The sequence below is a fragment of the Etheostoma cragini genome, chromosome 1 (assembly GCF_013103735.1).
Source record: "Etheostoma cragini isolate CJK2018 chromosome 1, CSU_Ecrag_1.0, whole genome shotgun sequence".
Taxonomy (NCBI): Eukaryota; Metazoa; Chordata; class Actinopteri; order Perciformes; family Percidae; genus Etheostoma; species Etheostoma cragini.
The window spans coordinates 14,625,132-14,633,623 of record NC_048407.1 but is presented as its reverse complement, the minus strand read 5'-3'; the positions used below and the strand labels follow the sequence as shown (position 1 = coordinate 14,633,623).

Here is an 8,492-nt window from a genome sequence, read left to right as displayed (position 1 = left end):
TATATATACATATATATATAGCATATACCTATCTATAGCATATACTTATCTATATATTTTAATTCAGACATAAATGTGACATGGTTTGTCTTTACAAAAGACTTATTTTAGGCATGAAATAATTATAGTGTGCAAGTTAATGCAAAGCAGAAATTAATTAAAAGTCTACGATCTCTACATATGTGCACAGCTACATTCACATTCACAACCATTAGTTATGGAAACAGGTAAATGTACTTGTTTCCCTGAAGAGCGAAGGCTTTGTTTGTTTTATGATGTATGTTGTTTTTGACAAGTTGGATAATTCTGTTCTGGTTGGACATTTATAAAATAACCGGAGTGGTGTTTCAGAAAGGGACTGTTTTTTCTGATAGATTTTATTTTAGAGATTGGAACGTTATACAAAGGTCTTTGTTTGCATTATATTGCCATTTATAAGAAGGTTTATTGTAGTCTAAGAAAACAGCAACAATATTTTGGTGTTTTACAAGCCCATGTGTGCTGGCCAGTTTGTGGGCATGGCACCATTAATAACTAATTCATAAAAAAAAGAAAATTATAATCATACATGCGTAAAAATGTTTAGACCACCCTGAGTCTTAGCACTGTGATAACATTTTTCTTCTCTCCAGATTTCATTGGAAATGCAGAGTTTGATTTCGTATACGAGGTGTGTATATCTTATATATTATACGTATATGGGCCACAAAACCAAATGACACAAGAAATTAAACAGACAGAATTCTTAAGATCCTGTGGGGGAAAAAGGGGATTGAAGCTTTTAAAAAGACGTGTGACCTACTTGGCATAACCTGCCTTTGTTCAAGTTTGGTCTCAGAGCCAGCTGTGACACGTCTGCTGCTGTCAACTGGAATCATGGGATGCAGGGCAGACGGACAAAGAGGAGACAGTTTACATATACTGTATGTGTGTGCTTCTCCAGCTTGTCTGCGTAGGCAAAGATGGCAGCTTTAAGTGCTACATGTTTTTTGCACTGACCGGCCACATGGGAACACACTGACCATATGCACGGTAATGTTGGCAGACAAGCCGCGTTAACGGCAGAGAAAAGGCCATCAACTCTGCTCACTTGCGCTTGCTTGGCTCCTCTGGTCTGACAGCACCTGGAGACAGTAGGTACAGTACACATATCAAACACAAAGTGTACGCTAATAAGAATACATGGTGTTAGACAATCTCATTTCCTCCACTGGAATGTTTTACTTCACATGGGATTTGATTTTAGTCAAATTCATAAACATTTCCTCATTCACTTGTGTCTAAAACCAAACTAGGAACTTTTTTGTGAAAAAAAAACAGTCCTCCAAAGCATCCAAAACCCACACATTTTTTTCCTTCATCAATTTGAACACAGTACATTTAAATCCCCATATAAGTGAGAAGATAGAGCCTTTAGGGACTTAACACATAAATGCACTGTAAGCTAAGAGCATTATGTTATTTAAGTTCTCTGTAAACTTATCTTGTGCATTGAAAATATTCATCAATTCTATGTCAGGAATTGTAATTGCAGTCACCCTGGAGTCTCTCTCCAATCACTGGCAGGGAGTTCAACAGTAATACTATGTTCCTTATCTGTCATGACTCTTCAAGATATTGGAAGTGGTACTGTAAATTAGCATGCTTTCTTCTCTCTAGAAACACAAAGCTTTCTGCTTTAATTGGAGTTCCATTTATAAGAACTGGCAGTCACTATGCCTTTATTCATTTCAGGGAACGTATATGGATTTTATTTCATAAAGAGCTTAGTTTTACATAATATTTAAATGGTGAGTTGACAACACTGCAGTAGAGCTAGACAGGCAGCTAGATGACAGAATGGCTGGTTTAAAAAGTGATTTGAAATAAGAAACACTGGCAGCAAGCAAAACCAGAAAGCAAGTTTGATGAAGGCTGAAATACATTGAAACCCATGTGTGTTTAAACTCTGACTTGTAAATTATGACTGATCTAAGTTATTCTGAAAGCACATTATGATTATTAAACAAAACAACAGCATTGTGTTTAAGTTGAGACAAGAGTCCCTCGGCTGTTATATATGTACAGTACATTTTCACAAAGGTGTCCATTTCTTAGGTTAAGGATAGTGAAGTATTTCCTTGTTAGATTAGCTCTATTTTAAAACTCCTTTAATAAATATTTTAGATTAACAATGAATGAAAATGACTATGATGTAAAAGAGGACATTTGTTGTGACAGACCCATAGAGAACTATAACCTTTGCAGTTTTATTCAGTTGTACAGAGCTCTTAACAACTTCATTTTCAGCCAACAAGTCCTGGAAATGAAATGACAAAATAAGTTGTTCTTTCCGTGTCCTGTAGAACGTAACATGGAGTTGTTTTTGAACTGACACCACTCTCGGCAGAACAACATAAGTTAAGGTAAGTTGTCTGTATCTTTCAAATCACTGTTGAAAAATGAATTTAATTTTGTGATGTGACAACATTATGGTTTGATTAGGTTTAGGCAAACAAAACATTGTGGTTTGGATTGACTACTTTGCTGTGGTTAGGGAACCTTTGTCTTTATGGTAATGAACACATGGTGGAGGGCTTTGTCACTTGAACAAAAACAAATATTGTTCCTGTACACCTGCTGAAAAAAATGATGCTATAATTCTTCTTACTATGTCTTTTCAGCAGCTGGCAGCTGGTTCAATGAAAAACTCTGATAAACCAACGGCCCACCTGCCAAGAATCAAACGGCAGACAAAGATAGCGAATTGCTGTGAAACCGTGAAATTAAATAACAAAGCCAAGAAAAGCAAAACTGATATATGACATCTTCCAGAGGAAGGATAATCAAAAAGTATTTGACCTACTCAGTCCACCTACACAACCCACAGATACCCTAAAAGGAATTCGACAATTGGGTATATTTCAAAGATTTAAATACAATTTGTAGTTTCACCAACCAACCCCTGCATCTCAGTGCTGCTGATAAGGTCTCAGTTTTCACTGTGCTAGGAGATGCCTGTGGTACTTTGATTCCTGAGATGAACTGCATGTTTCTGTGATTTCAAACGAGTGGGAGACTGGCTGTTCCTGGAGCAAAGCTAGAGCTGACTCAAACACTCTTACCCCTGCACCACAAATCACACAGCAGTGTTATCTGCCAGAGGATACAATCAAGGAAACACATCAAAGTTCAGTCCGTCACATGCATGCCTACAATATTGGCCTTCAAAACCACATTTAACAAATCACTCACTAATTGCACATGAATACTGAAGCATGACTCACAATGAAAGAGTAATTAGGCCTCTCTATCATTGGCTTGGAACCAGACATACTGTAGCTCTGCCTTTTACGCAGTGTTGCCGCTTTCAGCATCTGCAGGCTAACCACGTGTTGGTTTGTCTGACCTGACTGTTAGACCTCAGGGAGGATCAGTGGGCTTCCTGCCCACCTGATATCAGAACCTTTCTTCTCTCGCTTTTGTCATCTATTTCAACTCCTCATTTACACTGCAACCTTTCTGCTCCTATTAGTGGTGTAGCCATGTGCGACGTCGGTTGGGATATATTCCCATGCCTGGGCCTGAGTCCAGAACCAACCCCTGAATGGGGCTTCATGTTTGCACGTTTGTGTTTTTGTGTGTGTGTGTGTGTGCGTGTGTGTGTGTGTGTATTACTTGCTCAGTTGGAGGGTATTCCCATGTTGCGTGTAATCCCTGGTAATAATGTTGTTTGGGAATTTAAATCAAGTGTTTTGTCAGCGTACCTCAACCCGTCGACCCAAAATGAGAGTCCAGTTTGTTCCAAATCTTGTTGACATCAGACTGCAGGCAAGCTTGACATGCACATACATATTAATGAAGTCATTTATTCACTGGCTGATTTACATTGCAGAACAGAGAGATCCTAAATTAAAGGGATTTCAAAACACTTTACAAGATTTGCAAATTTGATGAGACAAGCTGTTTATTTCTCTAGCATGTTGTAGCTTTTGGCCCTAAACTTCGTTTTAATCTTAATTCCTTCATTAGGCAAATACGACAGTTGCTCCTTCTACACTAATGCAATTTGCTGAACACATCTATAAAAAATAAAAGCGGTATGTTTGCATGTGAGTGCATGCATTAAATATAGCCCCAAAACACACCAACACATTCATAAGCATGTAAGCACACAGACACACAAACAATATGTAGCTCTGCATGTTAATCTTTTTCTTGGCTGGGACACACTAAAACGTTATCTACTTGTCTGATTGTCTCTAGTCTCGAGGGAGGAATGCGCAATGTGGCAGAGCCCTGACAGAGCAGAGTCAGTAGCACAAACTCAGGATTTGTATGCCTTGAACGGGAGGCACCTTTAGGAGGAGTGTGTCTGGTCTCTCTGACGCTTAGTGATTCTCGGCGGGTAGGGAGCAGAAGCTCGCTCAGTTGGAGGAAAAGACTTATGAGTTATATTGATCGCAGGCTTGTATTGAGAGGGGGGGGCTCCCTCTGCATAAAGCAGAGATTTTATTGACATTGAGACTGCAACATGTGAGGTAACTAAAAAAATTGATCAGTATAAGAGGGTAAATTCAAAAGTTAAGATTGGCTGGGTTTTTGGTTAATAGTCCATTTAAAAAAGAAAAGGTACACAAAAATGTAGATAGTTACTGAGGAACAAATGATTAGTTACTGCTAAACAGACTGGTAGTTACTGTTAAATGAATGTGGAACAAATGATTAGTTAATGAGTTTTTGTTCTCAAAACTGGGAAATCGGAGACACATCCGTCTACTCCAAAACCTCCAAAGGCTTATTAAGTACTGTAATCAATACCACGGGATGTCAGGGCTGCTAAATGATCATGTCATTTCACTTCCACATCACTGCACACAACACGTAAAGATCATATGATTTATTTAATTTTTCCCCAGGATTATTACAAGTCTGTTTTGGCTGGGTCAATCTAGTGATTGCATTTCTATTTTTAGATAAAGACATCCAACATAGTTACAACTATAATCATTAGATATAGAAAGGTCAAACAGTAGGCTTCTCTTTAAAATGTCTTTTATGTTTTTTGCAAGTGTGTTCAGAAATCATTTACATTTGTCCAAACCGTGTCACGTGTGGGATTATGTCTAATCGTTACTAAGGCAACATTAAACGAATTGAGTTGAACTGAACAGAAACATGTAATGAACTGGGCTGGAAGGTTATATAAACTGAGCTGTGAATTGGATGGTTGAAAAATACCATGAGGAAAAAGGAATAAACTCTGGGGGTCATTAAGTGAGGATTGTTATTTTTTGTTACGTTATTTTTCTCTCTTTATTCAGTGTAATTCTGCCATTTCTGTGACCCGGAGATCAGATGTGTGATGTATATTAAGGTCAGACAAGTCATGGAGGTGACTGTAGTGGCTGCATAGTCTGAGAGGCTGCTCTAGAAAAGAAAAGCACAGCGTTTCCATTTATTTTCCAACATCTTGTGTGAGTGTGCTCTAGGTAAATTTATACAGCCGGTGGCTTGCTGCATGCTCATCAACCCTGTGACAAAGTTCAATAAGCCAAACTCCCCACACCATTTACCTGTCTACCAGAGCTTCGCCAGACAACATACTGCCTCTGCTGTCCACTGCTGTTGGAGACTAATCTCGCTATTCCTGTTAAAATGAGTCTCAACACACAGCAAGTGCCTGAGTGAGCACAGAAGTTCATGCCGGAGCTCTAATTTGAAGATACCCAGTTGTCTAATCTTATTTGGGAGCCTGCTGCTGTGGGTTGAGGAAAGTGAACCGGGGTTGAACAGTTGCTCAAGAACCAGGCCACCGTTGTCACATGGCATTTGACCCCTCCCCCTCTGATGTAGCTAAACATGGTGAACTGCTTGTTTTGTTAAGATGTGGAGTTTTGTTAATGCAAATGTGTGTGAGCACGGAATTCATTCTCAGCAATAGGTACAATTTTATTTTATTTTTTTACGAAGTGATGAAAATCGCAGAAAACGTTAATATTGTGCATGATCAATGGACAAGAGAGGGACAAGAGGCCCTGACTGGGATGTTGAAATGCAGTTTCAAGGCTGCGTTCTGTACAAGAAAGATGAGGATGTCAAGTAAAAACTATTTCTTTTAGTACAAAAAGATTTAATAGTAAAAAATATCAATTTTACACAGCTGCACCAACAACTACTTTGGGGACATGCTGGGCTCCGGGGTGGGGGGGGGGGTTTAACAGAGGCATATTGATTTTTTTTTTATGACAGATATTTATCAAGTTTAAGGTATTTTACTGAACACATGTTCCCAAAGTGTTTCCATCACAACTTTCTTTACATATTCTTTAAATATGTCATTTTTAAAAATTTAATTTTAGTGTAATGATTGTAGCTACTATTAAAGATTTGAAAAATGACCCTTTTTTTTTAGTGGTGAGCCCATTGAGTCTGTGGTGCCAAGTCCTGAATCTGAGCAATAATCTTATTTCTTGTTTGTTTGGATCAGATAATGCCCTATTTAAATATGATTTAGTTCTAATTATCACTTTACTTATTCTAATAAATTCTTCCTTTATTAACCTTAATTATGTAAATACTGTATCAAAAGATTCCTTTAACTATGTATGTACATATCCACACTCCTTATATTTCTTTTACTCGTATTTCTACTCTGATATTTATATAGTTCTTGCAACTTTAACACAGAATTTCCCTTCGGGGATTAATAAAGTACTTCTGATTCTGATTTCAAGACAGCATAAAATACCAACCCAAAGGGACTTTCAGACACATAATAAGGACTGATAATGAGATTAGATTTATATGTGATTCTCAGGTAGTCCTGATGTTGCAGTCTTGTGTTGCCAAATACCTTGACAATCGTGAAGAATGTGCTAGGGACAGCAAAGTTGACTTCCCTCCCTGAAGCCATCACTGTTGCTTGGCACACTGTGATAGAAACTGTGCTGTTTAAGGATGACGCTTCGGTGTGATGACATGCCACGGCCGACGCCAAGCTGACACTAGAGAGAAACTAGAGAAGAAAAAAAAAGGAGCGGGTTATCTCCTCTCCAGCCTGCATGCCCCTTTCCAAAATATGCATTTGATGAATGTAATGTTTCATGTCTTCACGTTGTCTGCCTAGGCACTTAATTTGTATTACTTGTATAACAAGTCAAATACTATTGCACTACTAGTTTTATTAGTAGCTTTCCGCTACATATGTTTACTCTTAGTTTGAAAATCCTGACAGCGAAGTCTTTTCCAATTTAGTTTTATGAGCCGTCAGGTGGACAGTAACGAATAGGGTACTGCTAGAAACTTTTTTTTAATCAAAATTGTAGTTTCACCAATTTTGCTATCTTTGACTAGTCTGGCTATCACCAGACTAACCCAAGCTCAATAGATTTGAGATTGAACATTGGTCTGGGGAGTCTGCTTTGTATTTTCTCTGCACAAGAGGCGTGATCAACGGGCATAGTTCAAATGACTCTGTTCGCAATTAGAAAATGCTTCAACCAATCAGACCAACGATCCGGGTGACGAAGAAGCGACAGCGGCATCAACAGGTTGCTATGCTTTGGTAGCCGCTATGTTGAATGAAAAAAAAAGCTGCTTGTCGCTTCCCTATCGTCATCGTGTTGAACCTACCAATAGTGCTCCAGCTAAATAAGCCAGTTTGTGATTGGTTCCCGTAAAATTGTGAACCGAAGGAGAATTAAACGTGCAAGTTTCCAGACCGAGCTGCAGGGTGGAATCAAATCGACGGCAGAGTGGGCGGGGTTTACCCAGTCTAATCTTTGACCATTCTTTTGAATAAAAGAATTAGTAGATCCAGTGTTTAACTCAGGCATTTTGTATGGCTTCTAATCAAACACCATTCTTTTAATTTGTCTTCACCAGTTCCCCCAGTTTAATCTATTTTTCTGCTATGGAATTGTAGTGATATGTTTTTACATTAATTCAACTTTGATATTTAATAGCAGACAACATTTAGGAGGTAGTTTTAACCCTAATTGTGACATTTCAAAGTTGTTTAAGTGGTATGTACAGGGTTTTGATTACTGTGCTATCACAGCCATATAATAGCAAGGGGATTTATTTGCACCTATGATACACAATGTGCCTGATTTTACTTATGTATTGCATAAGCTCGTACGTAGCTGGTTGCTTGTGCCTGTTTTTTAAATAAAGACAGCAGTTAGCTGAGGTGCAACACCTTTTCTCTCATTAGACTTACTAAACTGGATAATGATTCCCCTGAGCCTCTGTCTCCATCGCTCTGCATGCCCTGTGACTCTGCACCATCATCACCATGGTGATCAAAGCCAGATGTGCTTACTTCTGTTGCTGTCAACACAGTACAACTGTACTGTTTTTACAGTTGACACTCTGCTAAGTGCCATAGCCCTTAGGGAATATACTATGCAACAGACCTAAAAACACACCTCATGTTATGGGGGCGTGTGAGGATTGGACCCAAATGCAGAGAGGAGAATGGCAGGCAGGCAGGTGAGGGTAAACAGGAG

The 8,492-nt window shown here is 38.7% G+C and overlaps 1 long non-coding RNA gene across 1 annotated transcript in view; it reads right to left on the bottom strand.

Annotated features, from left to right (window-relative positions):
• Positions 1–491: 491 nt before the first annotated feature.
• The window catches only part of LOC117942874, an 11,724-nt gene continuing 3,723 nt past the window's right edge, over positions 492–8,492 (bottom strand). The window contains exons 2-3 of the long non-coding RNA XR_004656247.1: positions 6,836–6,997; positions 492–1,124 (exon numbers count right to left, since the gene is read on the bottom strand). This is a non-coding gene — a long non-coding RNA (uncharacterized LOC117942874). The remainder of the gene's footprint in view (positions 1,125–6,835; positions 6,998–8,492) is intronic.